The sequence below is a fragment of the Heterocephalus glaber genome, unplaced genomic scaffold (genome assembly GCF_053883595.1).
Source record: "Heterocephalus glaber isolate CG9 unplaced genomic scaffold, H.glaber_assembly_v1.0 deba00000281, whole genome shotgun sequence".
Classification (NCBI taxonomy): Eukaryota; Metazoa; Chordata; class Mammalia; order Rodentia; family Bathyergidae; genus Heterocephalus; species Heterocephalus glaber.
In genome coordinates this window covers 29,345,443-29,367,507 of record NW_028258139.1, presented here as the reverse complement: position 1 = coordinate 29,367,507, position 22,065 = coordinate 29,345,443, and the positions used below count along the sequence as shown (strand labels likewise).

General features: G+C 40.2%; 1 protein-coding gene and 1 pseudogene across 2 annotated transcripts in view; one reads left to right on the top strand and one right to left on the bottom strand.

Annotated features, from left to right (window-relative positions):
* Nsmce2 (NSE2 SUMO ligase component of SMC5/6 complex) overlaps window positions 1-22,065 on the top strand; it is a 251,778-nt gene that overhangs the window by 161,486 nt on the left and 68,227 nt on the right. The gene's annotated exons all lie outside the window — the stretch shown is intronic.
* Window positions 1,711-2,955, bottom strand: LOC106008323 (T-complex protein 1 subunit beta pseudogene; annotated as a pseudogene).

The following is a 22,065-nucleotide window of genomic DNA, read 5'->3' as shown; positions in this document are numbered from 1 at the left end:
GATTTTTTATGTCCATTGGTATTTGTTTTATATAGTTAAGTGTGGTGGTATTTGATGCATATATATTTATGATTATTATCTCTTCCTCTTGGATTGCTCCCTTTACAAGGATGTAATGACCTTTGTTTCTCTTAATCAGTCTTGGCTTGAAATCTACTTTATCTGCATATAGAATCACTACCTCTGCTTTTTTCCGGGTTCCTGTCACACAGAGTATTGTTTTCTATCCTTTGACTTTCAGTGTATGGATTTCTTTGCAAATTAAATGTGTTTCTTGTATGCAGCATTTTGTTGGATATTGCTTCTTGATCTATTCTGCCAGTCTGTTTCTTTTGATTGGTGAATTGAGACCATTTACATTGACCAGTATAACTAGTATATATTGACTTATCCTTGTCATGTTATTTTCCTGTTGTTAGTTCCCTTTTTCCCCTCATCTATTAATTGCTTGCCTTGCCTGGTGGATTCATTCTGTTGGGGTTCATGGAGTTGTAGTCTTTGTTATCTCTTTCTGGAATGTCCTTCAGACACATTTTAGAGTCCTGCTTTGGTGGTTATGAATTTCTAAAGGTGTTCTTTGTCATGGAAGTATCTTATATCTCTAACAATTTTGAAAGACAGTTTTGTATTGTGCATCAATCTAGGTTGAAGGTTGTTTTCTTTTAGGGCTTGAAATACTGCACTCCAAGCTCTCCTTGACTTGAGGTCTTGTGTTGAGAAGTCTGCTGTGCTTCTGATGGGCTTTCCTTTGTAGATGATTTGTTTCCTTTTCTCTAACAGCTTTGAATATTCTGTTTTTGTGTTGAATTTATGGAATCTTGACTACTATATGCATTGTGTAGATTTTCTTTTGATAATGGCTAATTGGAGTTCTATATGCCTCACTTATCTATATGTCAAATTCTTTTTCCCAGCTTGAGAAGTTTTCTGTCATTATGTCTTTTGTGCTATCTCCTGCATTTTCATTGAGTCTCATCAACTGTATGTTATTTTTATTTGCATCATCTGGCAGTGGTTGGATTGATTTTTCATGGTACTTGCTATTTTTAAGAAATCTTTCTTTTCATGATTACTAACTGCAATCCTGTCTTCTGTATCTGATATTCTTGTCTTCACATTGGCTCATTCTGCTGAGTATACTTTCAATGGAATTTTTAATCTCTTGGATATCTGTTTGAATCTGTTTCATGGACTCCATTTCTTTCCTATGTTGAACATTCATGGTTTCCATTATTTTCCTAAGCTCTATTTTTTTTTTTTTTTTTTGGTACCAGAGATTGAACTTGGGACCTCGCGCTTGCGAGGCAGGTGGTGGAACCACTGAGCTAAGCTCATTTTTTTTTTTTTATCTGTATCTGTTCTAGTATCACAAACCATGTCTTTCATTATGGTGACCATCTCTGTAGTTATCTGAGAAACTATTTCTGATTTGATTTCTTCTAGATACTCATTCATCTGTTTTGTTACTTCTGCTTTTACCACTTCAGAGAGTTCAGATGGGTGGCTGTCAAATAGTTGCACCTCATTTCCCCGTGGATTTGCCTTTGGTGAGCTAGAAATTTGAGGTTGCATTTGCTTAAGTGTCTTCTCATTTTCTTTCTTTTCTTTCCTTTTCTTTTCTTCTTTTTTAGTTTAATTCCTGGGTCAATCCTTGTAAATTGATTATGGAAAGTAGCTTTGTTGCTAGAATTTAGAACCTTTAGGAAATGATTACTTCTCAGAGAAGTCTTCTAGGTATACTTGGGTTTGGGGTTTTGAACCTCCTGCATAAACTGTTCTAGAATCCTTCACAGTTTGAGCAAGAATAAAAGAGCATTGTGCAGAGATCTTCTGCTAAATCTTTCATCTAAAACTTGTTTAATGAGACTTCACAAAACAATGGTACAAGCCTCACCTAAGGCAACTGCAGAAAAGTGAAAGAGTTTGTATTCTCCAGTATGACTTCTTCAATAAGCTTGTAACTTCCAAGCTTCACCAGTTCCGGATGATCAAAAGTAGAGGCAGTTTCACCTCCTGTGACAAGAGCTAGGTGTTCCACAACTGCAAAATCTGCATGCTCAATAGCCATGACACCAGCAGCATCAAAGAGCTGTTCAGGATAATTATAAGTTAACTGCCTGTTAATAAAACAATTTATTCCATGCTTAAGGATATAGTCAACTTTCTCCTTCATTTTTTCCTCTTGTACATGTTCTATTTCTGCAACCTTTGGTGTAGAATCAACTCTTCCCTGGGAACCAAATATCTTTATTTTGTCTGTATCCATTCCATTACTTGCAGTAAGAATTTTGGCATTTTCAGTTCACTTTGGTTGATTTACTCCAATTTTTTTGTCCAACAGAAATCCTTCATCTAAATAGGAATCTGCTAGACTCCCAGTTTCTTCTTCTTGTTATATTTTTTTGGTACTGGGGATCGAACTTGGGTCCTTGTACCTGTGAGACAGGCAGTAGAACCACTGAGCTAAATCCCCAGCCCCCTCCCAGTTTCTTGATGATGTATATTGCCTCCAGATTACTAGAATCTTTTAGTCTGAGAACAGCCTCCATAGCTAATGTAGTAAAGTGGTCTTTGTAATGAGTAAGAAGCTTTGAGAATAATATCATTCTTGCAGTATCCATCAAATCCTGATGGAACTTAACTTCATCAGAACCATGATCAACAACAGAACTCAAGAGAGCCTCTCTTCAAGCCATTGTAGCTTTTCTCCAACAGTGGTGATGGTCTGTGGATGAATCTTTTTTGCAAGTAAAGATTCAACTTGCCTTAATAATTCTGCTGCTAAAACAATAAAAGAGGTAGTGCTGTCTCCAATGTCATCATCTTGAACTGTAACAATTGAACTAAAACTACGGCAGCTGGATTGTCAACACCAATGGTTTTTAGAATAGTGGCCCCATCATTGGTTACCATAAGAGAAGTAGCTCATCCTCTGCTCATAAGAATTTTATCCATGCCCTTGGATCTCAAGGTGCTCCTTACCAAGTCTCCAATGTCAGTGGCACCAATAGAAGACAGACAAGTTGTCTCTGCTCTCCCTTCATCTGCTCCAGCCTTGAAGATGTTAGTGGTGCAAGGTAAAGTGACACTATTGTTCCAAAGAATTTGGTGCACAAACCAAACCCTCACAGCTCATACCCAGTGGAAAGAGGAAAGCCTACATCCTCATTTAATCATTTCACTTGTAAGCATTTTTGGATGAATCTGCTGTCAAAAGAGCTACAAAATAGTACTTTGTACTAATTGCTGCCTGGCCTAGATCTAAATTCTATGACCCCAGTTAATAAATAAATACTGTATAACCTGGCTGGTGGTGCACACCAGTAATCCTAGCACTTAGGAGGCTGAGGCAGGAGGATACCAGTGAGTTTGAGGTCAGCATGAGCTACATAATGAGTTCAAGGCCAGCATGAACTACATAGTGAGACCCTGTCTCAAAAAACAAAAGGAAAAAAAAAGAATAAATGAATATAGCCAATTCTATATCAGCTGGCGTAAGATACCTATATTTTTAAACACTCACAAACCGTAGAATGAAATAGCAAATATGAACTCAGCAGCATGCCTTATGAAGTCAAAATTCCTGTAGATTTTGCTCATTAGTGAAGTTTCTTGAATAATAAAAATATCCATTATAACAAATCACAGTTAACACATATTCACCTTCTGATGGTGAAGTACATCAGATTATGTGGAGATAAAATGTCTTTTTCTATTAATATTTTATTTTCGAAAACGTATCATTTGGTTATAATATAGTTGGAAAGAACAGAAAATTTTCTCCAACTCATCATTTTCCTTTCACATGGCATTTCTTCTGATTAATCTCCAAGTGTCCATAAGGATTTCAGATTCAGTATACCTGTTTAAGATGGAAAAAATACAAAGAGTTTGAGGTTACACATAGAAGGTAAAATAAATGAGATTTTTGTTTTTCTTTGCAATGAGTCTTAGTATAGATGAAGAAAATGAAGGCAAAGGAACTAAGGAGTTGAAATTATCCTCTAGTGTCTGTGGAGGAGGAGGCAGAGATGGTAAGAGTTGCTGTGTCCTTGAGGGTATCATGGGATATAAACTCCAATTCATAAATATAGGCATTGAACATTTGGTCTGAGAGTCAGACACAGAAGCAAGGGCCAAACTGCTGAGGGAGTTGAATGCTCAGCTAAGGTCTTAGTGCTTTATTTTATGGTTCATGTTGAACTGTAGAAGATTCCTGATTGGGGGTGGCCTAATCAAACTTTTGTTCCAAAAAGGTTAACCTGATAGCATTACGCAAGAAAGGAAAAAACTAGAGGTGGGGAGGATATCTATTCATGTGTTAAAACTGTAAGTATTTTGGAGCAGGTCACCATTTGCTTAGTGAAATTAAAAGGGAAAGGAATGTGTTTCCTCTGGTGTAAAATATGTGACAGAGGGACGTGCCACAGCTCCCAGAGCAGAGTAGGAGGCTTCTGGGCCAACCTCCCACCTCTCCCAGCACAGAGGAGGTGAGCCGCACGGGCGCCAGCAGCAACACCACACACCCCCCACACCCCACACCCCTGGCACGCCCCCTTCCCCGTCAAAATGAGAAGACATGTAAACAAGCCTCAGGACCAGACTTCCAGATCACCTATACAGCAACCCCAAAGGGAAACAAGAAGGAACACTCTGATACCCAACCACCTGGACTCCCTGAACTAGCAACAAAAGAGGACCTGGAAAAAATGAAATCAGAAATAATTTCTCAGATAACAGCAGAGATTGTGCCCATAGTGGAAAACATGATTAATCTAGAGAGGACACAGATAAAAAAATGGAGGAGCTGGGGAACATGATGGCATCCCAACATAGGAAACAAATGGAATCCATAAAACAGATGCAGGTAGATTTCCAGGAGATTAAAAACACCATTGAAAGTCTGCACAGCAGAATGAGCCAGTATGAGGACTGAATTACAGAAATCAAAGATAAGATTGCAATTAGTGACCAGGAAAAGAAAAATTGCTTTAAAATTGTAAGTGACCACTTGAAATCAATCTAGCAGCTACTAGATGACGCAAAGAAGAATACCATAAGACTGATTGGAGTCAATGAAGAAAGAGGAGAGAGTGCAGATGACATGAAAAAACTATTCACTGAAATAATGGCAGAAAACTTCCCAAGATGGGAGAAAAGAACTTGACATACAGATATAAGTGAGCCATGTAGGACTCCAACCAGCCTTGATCAAAAAAAAAATGTACACATAGGCATATAATTGTTAAGATTCCAGAAACCCAACAGAAGAACAAAGTTCTACAAGCAGTTAAAGAAAAGAAACAAATCACATACAAAGGAAAGACCATCAGAATCACAGCAGACTTCTCAGTGCAAACGCTCAAGGCAAGAAGAGCTTGGAGTGACATATTGCAAGCCCTAAAGGAAAACAGCCTCCAACCCAGATTGATGTACCCTGCAAAACTATCTTTCAAAATTGATGGAGAAATAAGATACTTTCATGACAAAGAGCACCTTAGGAACTTCATGAATACCAAACCAGCACTCCAAAAAATTTTAGACAAAATCCTAGGAGAAGACAACAAGTATCACAACCTCAGGAAGCCCAGCAGAATGAATCCATTGGGCACGACAAGAAATTAAAAGCAAAGCGGGAGACTCCAACAAAAAGAAAAAGTCATAACAATGATAAGTCAATACGTATCAGTTATAACCATCAATGTTAATGGTCTCAATTCACCAATCACAAGAAATAGATTGGCAGAATGAGTCAAGAAGCAAGATCCAACAATATGCTGGATACAAAAAACACACTTAATTCAAAAAGAAACTTATAGACTGAAAGTTAAAGGGTGGAAAACAGTACTCCATGCTACAGGAACCCAAAAAAGCAGGAGTTAGCTATGCTCTTTGCAGATCAAGTGGATTTCAAATCAACACTGATTAAGAGAGACAAAGAAGGGCACTACATCCTTGTAAAGGGAATAATCCAAGGGAAAGAGATGACAATCATAAGTATCCATGCACCAAACACTAGTGCGCCCAACTCTATAAAACAAATACTAATGGACATGAAAAATTACATAAGCACTAATACAATAGTGCTAGACCTCAGTACCCCACTGTCACAGATAGATCAACTAGACAAAAAACAAGCAATGAAATACTAGAACTCAATCAAACTCTTGAACAAATGAACTTAACAGATGTTTACAAAGTGTTCCACCCCTCAAAATCAGAATACACATTCTTTTCAGCTACACATGGGTCGTTCTCCAAAATAGAACACATACTCACTCATAGAACATATTTAGGTGAGTGCAAAGGAATTGAAGTTATCCCCTGTATATTATCAGACCATAGTGTGATGAAATTGGAGATCAATAGCAAAAGCAACCACAAGAATTTCATAAACACATGGAAATTGAACAACACACTTCTGAATAACCAATGGGTCACAGACGAAATTAAAGAAGAAATCAGACAGTTCCTTCAATTAAATGACAGTGACAGTACAACATATTGGAATCTATGGGACACAATGTAAGCAGTCTTACGAGGGAAATTCATAGCAGTGAATACTCATATTAGGAAAACTGAGTGAGCCGAATTAAACAGCCTGATGCTGAACCTCAAGCTTCTAGAAAAAGAAGAACAGGACAACCCCAAAGCTCATACAAGGGAGGAAATTATAAAGATCAGAGGAGAAATCAATGCAATGGAGACTAAGAGAACAGTACAAAAAAATCAATGAAGCCAAGAGTTGGTTCTTTGAAAGAATAAACAAAATCGACAGACCCTTAACCAATCTTACCAGAAAAAGGAAAGAAAAAGCCCAAATCCATGCAGTTAGTAATGAAAAGAATGAAATTATAACGGACCCAGCAGAAATCCAGAGGATCATCAACACCTACTTCGAGAACCTATATACCAGTAAGATGGAAAACACAAAAGAAATGGACAGATTCCTAGATACTTATGAATTACCAAAGTTGAACAATGAAGACCTAAGTATTCTAAGTGACCCAATAACAGTCAATGAAATTAAAAATGTAATTAAAAACTTAACAAACAGGAAAAGCCTGGGTCCTGATGGCTTCACCACTGAATTCTACGAGACATTTAGAGAGGAGCTACTGCCACTACTGTTGAAACTCTTCAATGAAATTGAAAGGGAAGCAATACTCCCAAATTCATTCCTGGAAGCAAACATCACCTTGATCCCCAAAGCAGAGAAAGACCCAACTGAAAAAGAGAACTGTAGGCCAATCTCACTAATGAACATAGATGCAAAAATCCTTAATAAGATACTGGCAAATAAAATGCAGAAGATCATCAAGAAGATCATACACCCTGACGGAGTGGGACTTAACCCAAGGTTGCAGGGATGGTTCGACATAGGCAAATCAATTAGTGTAATACACTATATCAATAGAGCCAAGGACAAAAACCATATGATCATCTCAATAGATGTAGAAAAAGGATTTGAGAAAATCCAACATGCATTCATGATAAAAACCCTACAAAATATTGGAATAGGCGGCCTCTTCCTCAATCTGATAAAAGCCATCTATGAAAAACAAAAACCAATATCATACTAAATGGTCAAAAACTGAAATCCTTCACACTAAAATCAGGAACAAGACAAGAATGTCCACTGTCACCACTCCTGTTCAATATAGTTTTGGAAACATTAGCCACGGCAATTAGACAAGAGAAAGAAATAAAAGGAATAAAGATAGGAAATGAAGAAGTCAAATTGTCATTATTTGCAGATGACATGATACTTTATATAGAAGACCCCAAGAACTCCACCAAAAGTCTTCTAGACTTAATAACCAAATTCAGTCAAGTAGCTGGTTACAAGGTCAACACACAAAAATCAATAGCTTTCCTCTACATGAAGAACAGACTCCCTGAAAGAGAAATAGGGCAAACAGTTCCTTTCACAGCAGCATCCAAAATCTGAAATACCTAGGAATCAACCTACCAAAAGAAATTAAAGACCTCTTCTCCAACAACTATAGCACTCTGAAAAGAGAGATTGAAGACGATATCGAAAAATGGAAAGACATCCCTTGCTCCTGGATAGGTAGGATCAACATAGTGGAAATGGCCATACTTCCAAAACTGCTATATAAATTCAGTGCAGTCGCAATTGAAATTCCAGCAGCATACTTCATGGACCTTGAGAAAACAATCCAAAAATTCACTTGGAACAAGAAGAGATCCAGAAATAGTAAAAGCAATTCTAGGTAACAGAGACATGGCAGGGGTATTACAACCCCCAACTTGAAACTATACTACAAAGCTACTGTGATAAAAACAGCATGGTACTGGAAAGAAACAGACCTGAGGACCAGTGGAACAGATAAGAAGATGCAGAAACAACTCCAAACATACTCACCCACCTCATCTTCGACAAAGAAGCCAAATACCCTCACTGGAGGAAAGATAGCCTCTTTAATAAATGGTGCTGGAAAAATTGGGTTTCAACTTGCCAAAGACTAAAAGTAGACCTATATCTCTCACCATCCACTAAACTAAAATCGATATGGATTAAAGATCTAAATATTAAAACAGAAACACTAAACCAACTGGAAGAGAGTTTAGGAAGAACTCTTGAAGACATTGGTGTAGGAAAAGATTTTATGAACAAAACCTCAGTTGTCCGTGAACTAGCACAATCAAGTGTGATCTCTTCTTACTAAAGAGCTTCTGCACAGCAAGAGAAACCACCAACAGTGTGAAGAGACAACCCACAATATGGGAAAAAATTTTCACCAGCTGTTCCTCAGACAAAGGTCTACTGTCTAGAATCTATAAAGAACTTAAAAAAATCAGACCTCCCAAATTTAAAGACCCAATCCAAAAATGGGCATCCGAAATGTACAGACATTTCTTAGACAAAAAAGTAGAAATAGCAAATAAACATCTGAAAAAATGTTCAGCATCACTGGTCATTCAAGAGCTGCAAAAGAAAACAACGCTGAGATTCCACCTCACCCCAGAAAGAATGGCTGCTGTCATGAAATCAACCAATAACAAATGCTGGTGGGGCTGTGGGGAGAAAGGAACCCTGCTCCACTGCTGGTGGGAGTGTAGACTGGTGCAACCACTGTGGAAATCAGTATGGAGATACCTCAAAGAACTAGGACTGGAAGTCCCATTTGACCCCACTATTCCACTGCTGGGTATCCTCCCCAAAGAATTAAAAGCATCTTACCACAGTGATATATGTCCACCCATATTCATAGCAGCACAGTTTGTAATAGCTAAAACTTGGAAACAGCCCAAATGCCCATCAACTGGAGACTGGATCAAGAAAATGTGTTTTTTTAATAAAATGTAGTACTAAGCCATAAAAAATGAGAAATTAGAGACATTTATAGCTAATGGATGCACATTGAGGTGATGTTTTAAGTGAAATAAATAGGACACACATGTAAATACCGAATAGTGTGAGAAACTGAAAGTGTAAATAAGGACTAAAAGGTATAATATGTAATGTGAAATAGGAAGAAAAGGGGCAAAGGGGAAGTGGGAGGGGTAGGGGAAAGGAAAGAAGGGAATGGAATTAATATGAAAAAATGGAAACAAATTCTTTGTAAATAGGGAGGGAAGTAGGGGTTGAAGGGAGGGCAGGGGAAGGGGGAAAAAATAAGAACCAAGAGAGATTATGTAAAGGTGCAAATTTCCAATGATGAATGTCATTATATTGTACACCTAAAATGTACCAATAAAAAGATACAGATTTTTTTAAAAAGGTATGTGACAGAGGAAGCTGGCACTCGTCACGGGCACTTGTACTGGCTCTGAGGAAGAGGAGAGTTTAAAAAGAAAAGATAAAGTTCCCCATGATCATGAGTGCCCTAGAGAATGGTCAGTTCTTTAACAACAAAAAACAACCAAAAAATGCAGAAGGAATAATTTAGAAAGTAGAGGAAAAGATAGTTTGTTCCAATTCAAATATGTTTTCTTTGAAGCAATGGTAAGATGAATTAAAAATATCCCTGCATTGTTGGAGAAGCAGTCCTGGATTTTAGAGGGAAAATCAAAGCTGAAAATGAATAATTTCAAAGCCACATGTCCAGATTTAATGTTGCATTTTAGCAGGAACAACAATGGGAGGTCTGAGAGGCACACACATCAGAGGCTGTGCTGTCGGAGTAGTCTGAGACGGAGCAGGAGTGAGATCCCGCAGAAGCTGCGGGAGGAAGTGACTTCCACAGGAAGGAATAGTGTGTGGCCAGCGGTCTCAGGGCCTGCAGCTCAAGACTCATGATGAACCACAGGAATGGTCCTGAGCTCAGAAAGTAAAAACCGAATCCAAGAGGAGGAAGATTAGCACAAACCAGGAGGCTAAAATAAAAAGCATTTTCACTGGCTGCTCTGCATAATTTTAAGTGAAGTTTAACATGACACAGAACATTTTTCCTGGATGACAACTAGACATTTAAATCACTCATGTTGCCGGCTGTGGTGGCACACGCATGTAATCCCAGCATTTGGGAAGCTGAGGCAGGAGAATTGCCACAAGTTCAAGGCCTGCCTGGGCTACATAGCAAGACACTGTCTCAAAAATAAATAAATAAAATAAAAAATAAGGAAATCACTCATGTTCTATCAACTTGTAAGACTTTTTAAAATTGGAAGATTTGGGGGGAAAAGGTCATAAACTTACTTTTAAAGTATTTTAGGTTACATAATTCTTTTTTTTTATGTTTCCACAAAATATGAGCTTCTCATGTTTAACATCTTTGCTTGTTACCTTTGGGTATTGGGTTCTTTTACTTTGAGAATCTGGTTCATATATAGCTGATTTTTTTAATCTTTATTTTTTTATTAGTACATGTTTGCCATAATAATGATCACATTCATCATGGGGAATTTGTACCTCTATTTAATGTTTCTTAATTCTTTTTTCCCATTACCTTTCCCTCCCTTCAGCCCTTCTTCCCTTCCCCCTTGACAGAAGCTCTGTTTCCTTTTTTTCCTTCCATTCTCTTTTTTAATAATCTCTTTTCCCTCCCTTCCCTTTCTCCTCTCCCCTTCCTTGTTCTCCTTCCATTTGAACAAGTTCTTTCTACTTTCCAATATCTGTCTTCCATTTTGCTCCTTATTTGTACTTTGGGTTTCTCACACCAGAGAAACAATGCAGTTTTTAAACTTGTGTGTCTGATTTATTTCATTTAAGATTATGGTTTTGAGATGCATCCGTTTACCTAAAAATGACTCAAGTGTATCCTTTATGGCAGAGTAGTACTCATTTGTATATAACAAACCACATTTTCTTTATCTGTTCATCTGTTGGTGGGCATATGGGCTGTTTCCAAAATTTAGCTATTACAAATTGTGCTGCAATAAACATGGGTGTGCATGTATTACTATGGTGTAATGCATTTAATTCTTTCAGGAAGATAAGGGGAATAGCTGGGTCAAATGAAACCTCTAGTTTTAATTTTTTGAGATATCTCCACACTGATTTCCACAGTGGTTGCACCAGTCTACAGTGCCTTTCTCCCCACAGCCCCACCAGCATTTGCTATTGGTAGATTTCTTGGTAGCAGCCATTCTTTCTGGAGTGAAGTGGATAGCTGGTTTGTTTTTATGTGTCCATATCAAGGAAGTGTAGAATACTTTTTCTTTCACGCACTCCTCCATATCTGTGGGGCATGTAGAACCACGCTGGTGTGGAATGACACTCTTTACTGCACTCACTAGCTTGGTCGGTGAGTTTCCTGTCCCTGTCATGACTGATGAAGAGATGTTTTACAGCAGGCTCTGATGTGAACATTCAATGGTCATACTTTCTACAAAATCATTAACTCTTCTGCTTTGAGTGTTTGCCTCTTGGTAATCATTCATGGAATCTGACTGAACTCAAAAGCTTAAAAGGCAAACTCAAATCATTTAGATATGCATTACAAAGGATAATTTAGTTCACTTGAGTCTCAATAATAAGACATCCTGAATCAGTCATCAACATTTATGGTTAAAAAAATTCCATCAAGTTAATTACTTCAGAGCCTTTACCAAGCTGAGAATATAACTAATAATATAACTGGTTATCTTATCCTCTAGAAGCCTTCATTCATTCATTTAACATTTGTTTAGTACGTAATCCTTCATGTCAAAGCTGAAGTCAGGGACAGTCACTGCCCTTGTGGTTCTCCAAGTGTAACATCTTCACAAGAAATGAGAATTTCAGTATGGCGTGGTAATACAGTAAGAGAAAGTGTAAGGGGCAATAGGGAGAGAGTGACTGACTATATGGAAAAAGGTAAAACATGAAGATAGAGGAAGATTACGAGAGGTAGTTAATAACAATCTTGATAGGACCTACTAAGAAAGTGAATTTTATCCTGCGTGAGTTGTTTTAAACAGAAGGAAGTTGAGATTGGCATTGTGTTATATTATGGGTAGGACAAAGAATAGGTGGAAGGGGGAGGGCAAGCTGACGTCAGGGGACCTAGTTATAAGATTGTTACAGGCCAGACATGGTGGCACACACATCCAACCACTCAGGAGGCTGAGGCAGGAGGATTTTCATGAGTTTGAGGGCAGCAGGGGCTACATAGTGAGTTAGAGGCCAACCTGAACCACATGATGAGACCCTGTCTCAGAACAAACAAAAAGACTGAGTGACTGAGTAAAGAAGGAGGGTGTGGTGTAAGGTACTGTTCAGATGAAAAGAAGCAGCTGAATTTGAGAGAAGAAATGAGGTTTGAAAGAGATCTTGGAGATGGTAGTAATCAGTTGTGAATGGAAGCTGTAAGAGGGAATAAGAGGTAGTCAAGGACAGGGCTCGAGGGGAGGCAGCAGGGGTACTGTGACATGTCAGCCTTCAGCCATGTCTGTCCTGAAAGACTGCAGCAGCTGAGGTGTCAAAGGTCTTGATTCAGTCCCTGACATGAATCCTACCGGTTTGTCTTGGAAACCAGCAATGAAGTGGTCTTTGGCCCCTTAACACTGAAACATTTGAGACAGTGCGGGGTAATTATGAATCAGGTTTCCTGGGTAGGCACTCCTAGAGTTCCTGTCTCTGTGTTCAGGAGCGTGCATGATGCTTCCACTGCAGGGGGAAACCCTTTGGTACTGGATTTCAGGCCTGCCCTTTAATAGCTCTATAACCACATGAATGTTTTCTGTTTTATCTTGGTAGTGATTATTGTAATTACCACTCTGTATCTTCAAAGAACTGAACAGCACTAAACAGTTGATCTGCATAATGTCCCCGTGCATTAGTGGGTAGGCATTCTTGCTCCATTTTCCATATAGGAAAACCTAGAGATTCTCAGTGGCTTGCCCAAGACTACAAATATCACGTTGACAGAACTCAATTTTGAATCTGCAGTTTTCATTCTTACCCATTCTTACTAGGAGTTTATTGTTAGCCTTAACTTATTATATCATGTTTACCATTCCACTTATTCAAAAATCTCACCATTGAGATCTAGAAATGGATGAGCAAGATCAAGGAAAGAATGAAGGTGACCAGATGACTAAGCCCTGCCTATGGCCGGGAGGAGGTGGTAATAAAACTGAGGTTCAGCTCTTTGCACATCCGGGGGGAAAATTGTTTCTTTTCCAAGGAAGCTATGACATCATTTCAGCCAACAGACCAGTCAGACAAAGCTGCCTTTGATACTCTGCTGGAACTGTAACACTCTGTATAGCACCAATAAAACAGTCATAGAAATTGATTGTGATATACATGTCTGTGTGGCATGGTGAACCGAGAACGACTTTGAAGTTAGAGCAGGGCTGAAATTACCCCTAAGAGGGAGGGAACTGGGTGACCCTGGGCAGGATCCCTATCCTATTGCACTGTGGGAAGGACTCATTCATGATGCGTGTCAGCTGCATGGAATTGAACATGGAATTTGACAGTTCCTGCTTCATAAATGATGGCTGTTACGTTTATTCTCATTTGTGGATGAAGTGTAATACTGAAAGGGCTTCTGGCTTTCTGTTGGGTGACAGGACCAGGAAAATTAAACTGTCAAGGTATTACAGCCTGTTAAAGAAGCCAATGAAACGTTTCGATCTTGAGTCAAGCAGATACTGGTTCCACCCTTGGTTCACTGAAAACACGGGAAGGTAATTTCAGTAGGTGAGCTATCAGTGTGTGCTTTCCAAAACATTATAGTCATGTTACAGTAAATTTTTTCTATTTGCTGCGTCACAAAGATTTATTGAAGTGATAAAAATTATTATGGAAAACATTGTGCAGTAACTGTGGCAACAGTTATTTGATCTCACAGTAATTAGCTAAGCATTTAGTTGCACAATACTTTCACAATGCCTTCCTGGTTAGTTCATTAAACAAAATTAGCTTTTGTTTGAACTGTCTTCCTACACTGTCCTAAATTTGATTTTAGTTCAAAAGAATTGGAAAGTATTTTTTAAACCTACCTTTCCAACGTACAATTTATGACCATATTGGAGATTGTAACTTTTTTATGTAATTCTTTGTACTACAGTGTGATCGTGATTCCTTGAATTATCCTCTGAAGTTCTCTCAGTTCAGCAGAGTGAACTAAGAAATGAACAGTGATGTCGGAGACCAGTATCTAATTGTGGCCCTGGTCCTGGATTGGACTGCATATTGGACCAGCTGGTACCCTCCCTCTATCTTAGTTTCCATCTTGTGAGATTGGGTTGCTGTATTATGCATGTTGGGAATGTGGCCATTGCTTGATGATCTGTTGGTCTCCTAAGAGGACCTGGATCTAGTAGTTGCCCTGCCTTCTGTAAGCCCCCTCTCCCAGGTGCTGCTTCTGCCTAGTTCTTCGTAACTCCCAGTGTGCTTGGTCCCTGTCTTGTGCAGAGTGGAGCAGATTACAGATGACTCATCTAGACAGTGACATCACTCTCGGGGACTTCCTCTTGAGACACAGGCCTGAAACCCCCTCCTTCACCACTCCCCATGAAGAAGTGAAGGTTAACCCTTAGTGTTGGGCAAGATAGTGACCTTAAACACAAAAGCACTTGAGATTTCAAAATAGAAAAATAATGAAAATGAAACCAAAAAATTGTTTTATCTTATTTACTAAAAATGAGAAGGGTTCCAAAGTAAATTAGTAAAGCAGGATTTTTAAAAATTCAGTGATTTATTTTTAAGTCAACTCAGTGATTTAAAACAATATGAACTTTTGAAAACTTTTTGCGTTCCGAGCTTTGAGTCCAAGTTCTCTCAGTTAACTCCCTGTTACCTACTAGTTTTCGATTAGGAAAGTTTTTTGGCCTAGCGTTTCTAGCCCATGTGTATTTTTTTACCTGATTAGGTTATTGTTTTCTATGTAGGATAAATACATCTTCCTGATGTACTTCCTGACCAGCAGTAGAATTCTAATACTTGTTTGTTCTTGGCATTTTTCAGGCCAGTCTGGAGAGAATATAAATAATAATAATAAAGTAATGTTATTTTAGGTGGCCTGAGCACCTGACTTTATTTGAGGGTGGGAGGGTCCGTCTTCTCCATTCCTGCTTATATCCTGGATGACCGTGACATCTTGGATGATGTGAAGAAGGTTCCTAAAACTCCTCCCTTCCTTTCCCTGCCACGTACTTTTCCTTTTCACTAAAATAAACTCTTTCTCTCACTTTATTTGGAAACATTTGATGTTCCTTGATGAAGTTTGTTGAAGCTTCTATAAACTTTCCTCACTTTGTCTCACACTTCTCCCCCCTCAGTTGGTTCTCCCATGTCATATGTGCCTAATTCTTGGGCAACGCTTACCATTGTACAAATGACTCTTGGTTCAGATTATCTTGCCTGGTGGGCTATGAACTCCACCACAGTCCTGTGTCCTCTTGTGGTCTCCAATGTGTAAGACCATGTCCAGTACACAGCTGAGCAAACTGACAAGGTACCTTCATCCTGCCACTCCTTGGCTTCCTGAATCCTACTCACGCGTATTGTCTCCTTGGCTGCCCAGCCCAACTACACTAGGTACTCACCCTCTGATTCCTCCAATTATGTATACCTTTTCCCTAGACCTGCAGTGTGCTCTGTGTATTGCTCTCCAATCGCTTCAGGAAAGGAGGTGCTATTGGAGCACTTAATGTTTCAGGTACTATGAAGTGTGCTTGGATCATTCTTACAACTCTGTGAGATAAGTGTAATGATCTAGGTTTTTTTAGTACAGTTTTAAATTTTTTTAATTAGCACATCTTTACAGTCTATAATGATTACATAAGGAAGTTGGTACATGTTCATAATGCACCTTCATTAGTGAGCTAATAATTGGAAGAGCTTGCATTCGACCCCAAGACTCTGCCTCCAACCCAACCTTCTTCAGTTTCTCCAGTCCATTCATCCTGTTCAGGTGATTCTGCTCAGCCTTGGTTCCACGATTAGTCCATTTATTAGAGCCGTTGCCAGCACCCTGTATCCCTTTGATCTCCTGACCTCCTGCTATGCCCTCAGTCTGAGGCCTGAGGTCTGGATCCACACTGGATCTTTTGTCCCAACCTGGTATTCTGGATCTCTGACAAAGAAATACTTGAATTCTTCCAGAAGTAGCTTTTTACAAAGAGAAGCTGCTTGATTTCATTTAGACAGAAGAATGCCCAGCTTACCACTCACATATCTTCCCAAGCCCTTGACGTATCCTAAGCCAAGCCTGGTCGGTCATGAGTTCATTCTCAGGGCAGCTTTCCCGGAAGCCCTTCCCACTTGGGCAGAACTGAGGTGTAGACAACCTGTTTCCCACTCAGATCTCCCTCCACCTGTGTGGCTGAGTTTTCCTGCTCTTCTCTGTTGGTCTTCCCTTATGTTCTTCACACCTAAAACCCCTCTTCCTCAGTCTGAGGATCTGGATGACTGATGGTTTTCAGTACACATCTCTTACTTTGCTTTTGCTCAGCAATTAGACAAGAGAAAGAAATGAAACAAATAAGGGTAGGAAAGGAAGAAGTTAAATTATCATTATTTGCAGATGACATGATACTCTACCTAGAAGACCCCAAAAGCTCCACCAAAAGACTTCTAGATTTGATTACCAAATTCAGTAGCATAGCTGGATACAAAGTCAACACTCAAAAATCAATAGCATTTCTATACACAGATAACAAACTCACTGAGAGAGAAATTAGGGAAATGACACCTTTTACAGTAGCATCCAAAAAAAATTAAATACCTAGGAATCGATGCTTTTGCTCAGACTGAGTCTTCCTCTTGGCCCACCTTCTCCTGTCACTGACTGTAGAATAATTAATAATAGAATAGACTGAAGGTATTTCAAACTTCACACAGGCATACTCATGTGTGTCTTGTTCCTGATTGTGTATCTGTCCACTAAGACACTCTTACGTGGTAGATCCTCCAGGAACGTTTGAATAAAGAAAGGAAAGAAAAGGAAAAGAGCAGGGGGGAGGAAAAAGGGATTTAACACAGATACTGTGCTGTTCAAGTAAATATAGTTTCTTTCCTCCTAAATAGCCCAGTGAAATTAGCACTATTACCTCCATTACAGATGAACAAATGGAAACTCACCGAAGTTACTCTGCCAGTACGTGGAGAGCTCGTCTCTCACAGGCCTGCCAAATGCTATCTCTTCTGGAAAGCCTTTCATTATCCCCAGCCTGACCATGGCACTGCACAGCTGTGGGGGCCTCCATTTTCACAGATGACCATGTGAATACCCCCTGCCCCCGGTAATAACTCCTTCCTCAGTGCTTCCACGGCCCCAGAGGTCTTTCCTGCAGCTTTCATGCTCTGCCTTACACCCTCTATGCAGCTTTCTTCTTGTTTGTGTCCCCCATCAGACTGACACAAAAGGACGGCTTCGTTGTCGGCCATCCTGTCTGCTGTTTACTGAGTGTAAGGCCAGTCAGGCTCATTCCCAAGGGGCGTTTTTGACCCAAATCACTTCTCTAACCTCTAGTCAAGGTCACTAGGGGCACAGGGACTACATGCTACCCTGCTTTTCAAGCACTTCGAAAGTGTTGAGCTCCAAAAATGTTTAAAAATTGGCTCTAAAAACAAGCACAGGATCAAATATGTGTTTGCACAAATACAAGACAATATTTTGTCATGTTCCTTAAATGTTAAATTTAGCAATGATTACTGAGAATTGATAACAAGTATAAATTAAATAACCAGTTACCACATAATTTCAAAGACAAAAATGCAGAAATTCTTTCAAAAATGTTTTGGCCCAAAAAATCACTTTTAATTGGATCATGGCTACAATTTTTATGTTTGATGAAGGAGAGGCATTAGAAAAGGAACATCCTTGGGATCTTAAAAATAAATTGTCTCAGTCAGCGATGACATATGCTGGATTTTAATTGTATTGAAATGATGGTTGTTATTATTGTACAAGGGAGGAGGCATTGAATATTTTATTTCATTTCCTTATTGTGTCACAGTTCACATATGAAAAGGAAAGGGTTCAGGGAGTTCTTGGAGCTGATCAGGAGTGAGTGCCACATTCCTGTAAAGACAAGAGTAGTCTTGGGGGGCTCCCTCATGGCCTCAGTCGGGCCTGGGAGCCCTGGTCCCACCCTCTTGCAGGGCTGTTTGTCACTGTGTCTGGCTCCTGGGGGGGACAGGAAGTTGGGGGAGGCGCAGAGCCCTGAGGGCAGACTGAGAGCAGAGGAAGCAAAGGCTGGTCCTCACCACCTGTCCGGGGAGCAGCCAGGCTTGTCACACTGTGGCCTTAGGAGGCATGCTGGAGCTGAGCTTTCCAGGCACCCTTCACACTTGGGGTGACTCAGAGTGCCAGCCCAGTGTTTAGGAACTGATTGTGCAGCATGCATGTTGACAGAGTGGTAGAGGGGTTTCCTCCATAGTGAGTGTTTAAGGTTAAAGTTGGGTAGGTGTGGGAAGTACTCATGCAGTGGACTACAGAGGGTCTTTCTTTCTTTGGACGTGGCTTTGGTTGCCTTGCCGTAATGGAAGGTGTCCCAAAAGCTGAAATTCACTTTACCATGCTCAGAAACTCCCCCAGACCTTAATAGTTTTCACTCACTGTGTCGTGTTAGCATGACAGTGCTACGGAAAGTCACCCCTGGTGCGTCTCCCTGTGTACCAGCCTGTGAGGAGTCCACTCAGGAGGGCCAGGGTGGGGCAGGATGAGGCACACCGGCTGGAGGAGGGAGCCATGCTCAGGTGTGAAAATGCAAGGGGTACTAAATCTCTTGTGTTTGTGCAGTTGATATAAGATGTCAAGGGAATCTTTCTGATAAGTAGATTCATGTGACCTGCTGTTGCTGGTTAAGTGCATATGTATTTTTCCAAAGAAATCATCAAAAAGGACATTCCACTCTTACTACAAAGCTAGTTTAGGGGTAAATATTTTGATAGATGTGGTTCCGTGCACCTGGGAGCTGTGCCGTGGCTGCGCCCCAGGCAGAGCACTGATGGGGTGGGGCACTGAGGTACCCAGCTGCGGCTGACTGGTTCCCATCTGCATTGCACAGCCGATTGTGGAAGGCTGAGCCTTAACATTTTCTGTGCCACTGTAGAAAAGCTGCTTCTGTATGAAAAAAGCTTCCATTACCTAAGAATGATAATGACCAAACTAACACTTCTCTCACAAATAAATATGTAATGAAATATATTATGCTCCAAGCATTTCGTTAAGTCCTAACGAACATTGAGCCAGTGGACTGGAAGAAGTCATGCTCTGTGTGTGATGCGGGAAATGTGTAGGGTTGAGATTTGCTGGTCATTCATGGCAGAAATGTACTCAGGTGGAAAGACCACTTTGAGGGTTTTTATGGCTAAATTGAATCACTAATCAGATTTTAATCATAATTTAAAATTTATTAAAATAATCTAGTGCATCATCCAACCTTGTTATTAGGAAATATGCATACACATGTCAAATGTTGGCTGCTTTCCATACCTGCCTGTCTTGTTAAGTGACATTTTAAAATTGTACCACCTTTTTCCTCTTATGAGCCAAAGTCTTGTATTTCATCAGCCTTAAAAAAATGTGTCCTTATGAAGGTGACGCTGTTTTCATTCCTTTTTTTTTTTTTTTGTACCGGAGATCAAACTCAGGACCTCGCGCTTGCGTGGCAGGCGCCAGAACCACTGAGCTAAATCCCCGGCCCTTTCATTCTTAATTAGCAGATTGACTTAGTGAACGTGCACCATCATCTGCTCTCTCCATAAACTATCTGGTGAGGAATGGCTTGACCCATATAACAGTGAGCATGCTTTTTGTCATTTTTTGTTTCCTGTTGGAGTTTAACTTCCTCAAGGGCAAGAACCATCTCTATGTCCTCATCTAGTGCTTGTTGAATAAATGTAGAAGGACTTACTGCCATAACTATTTTTTAACAACCCAAAGGTATCAGTGAATAAATGGTGAAGATGAGTATTGAAAACCATCTTTATTAGCAACTCCAACAGGAACAGGGATAATATGAGCTAGTTACAAGAGTTACAACTCCCTCTGTCTTAGTCACTTTCCTTGTTGCTGGGACAAAATACCTAACACATGCAACTTGAAGGAGAGAAGGTTTATTTTGGCTCACATATTAGAAGTTTCAGTCCTTTCATGGGTGGCCAGCCTGCTCTCTGTGAAAGAAGAGTCTGCAAAGAAGAGCTGCTCCCCTCATGGTGTCCAGGCAGCAGAGCGAGTTGAGGGAGGAGCCAAGAAGGGAGATTCAGCCTTCCAGGCCAAACCCTCAGGGGGCCCCCTCTTCCAGCCAGACCCCACCTTGGACAGCAGGTCAGCTGTAAGTTCATAATGCAGTCACTTTCCAGGCTTGTTCAGGGTGGTATGGCCATAGACTCTAATCACCTTCCAAAAGCCCCACCTTGGAAGTTGCTTCATTATGAACAAGAGAGAAATAGGTCCAAATACTCCTTCAGAGACAGCAACTGAATTTGATTTTCTAGAATGTTTCTGATAGAAGTATCCTTTTAAAACCATTTATCTTAAGTATTCTAGGATTGCAGCATCTACTAAACCTATTAAGTTCTTTCATTAAGCAGCTTGTTGTGTGGGAAAACTGCTTATTTGAAGCAATAAAGCTGAGTGACTGCAGCCTTTCTAACTGGATTTTTTTTTTAACAGTGAGGGCGACTACGTATTACCTATCATCATACATAAAAATAAATCCTAGCTGGGCATCGTGATGCACAACTGTAATCCCAGCACTCAGGAGGGTGAGATAGGAGGATCACCACAAGTTTGAGGCCAGCCTGGGCCACATAATGAATTCAGGCCAGCCTATCTCAAAAAAAATAAAATAAAATAAACAAAAACTCTTGTTCAGAAATTATCCTATTAGGCTCATTTTAAAAAAGAAAGTCTTTATTTGAAGTCCAGTTGATGATGATAATTCAGAGACTAATTCTAGCAGTACATTTGACCCTTCCTTGTATGCTTTTAGTTTTTCTGTTTGGGACCCAGATGGGAGTGAGCCCATAAATTCTGTAGATTCTTTATTTAAGGCATAGGATTCAGTGGCAGCTTACCGACTAATCGAGGAAATATTTATATGACATAAAAGTCCAAGGGAAGGGCACTAGTGCAGGTGCAGTTCATCTGTGTAGCTACATGTGGACTGAATGAACGTCTTAAATTGGTAATTCCTGAACTACGTTTGCCTCCCCAGCTGCTGCCCTGCAAAGCCCTGGTCTTCTGAATGGTAGCACAGCTGCAGGGACCACAGAGCCCAGACTTCCGGGAAGAAAGCCCTGCCCACCCCCCCACAGTGGGCTGAGGATGGCAGATGGAAGCTCTTCTCTGCCTGCAACCTACTGACAGTCGTAAGCAGACAGGGATGGCTGGAGAATTCAGTGTCTGCCAGTGACAGCCTTTCTTCTTGAAACATGGGTGAGGTACAGTGAATTTGCCCAGTTGAGAGCAGTGCAGACCAATGGCCTGGGCCAGGCAGCCTGGAGCTATGGAAGGACAGCGGCCCAGTCTGTAAAGTGTGCCTGATGCTGGAGACACTAGTTTGGGAAATAGAACCAACTTGAGGCTGAACTGTCAGTTTATTTAGCATCTGAGGCAAATACAGAAGCTGTCAGTGAATGACTGAAGTCTCAGTGTGTTAGGCAGCAGCAGGCTGGCAGAAGTGACGCTGAGTGTACTGCAAGGGTGCCTT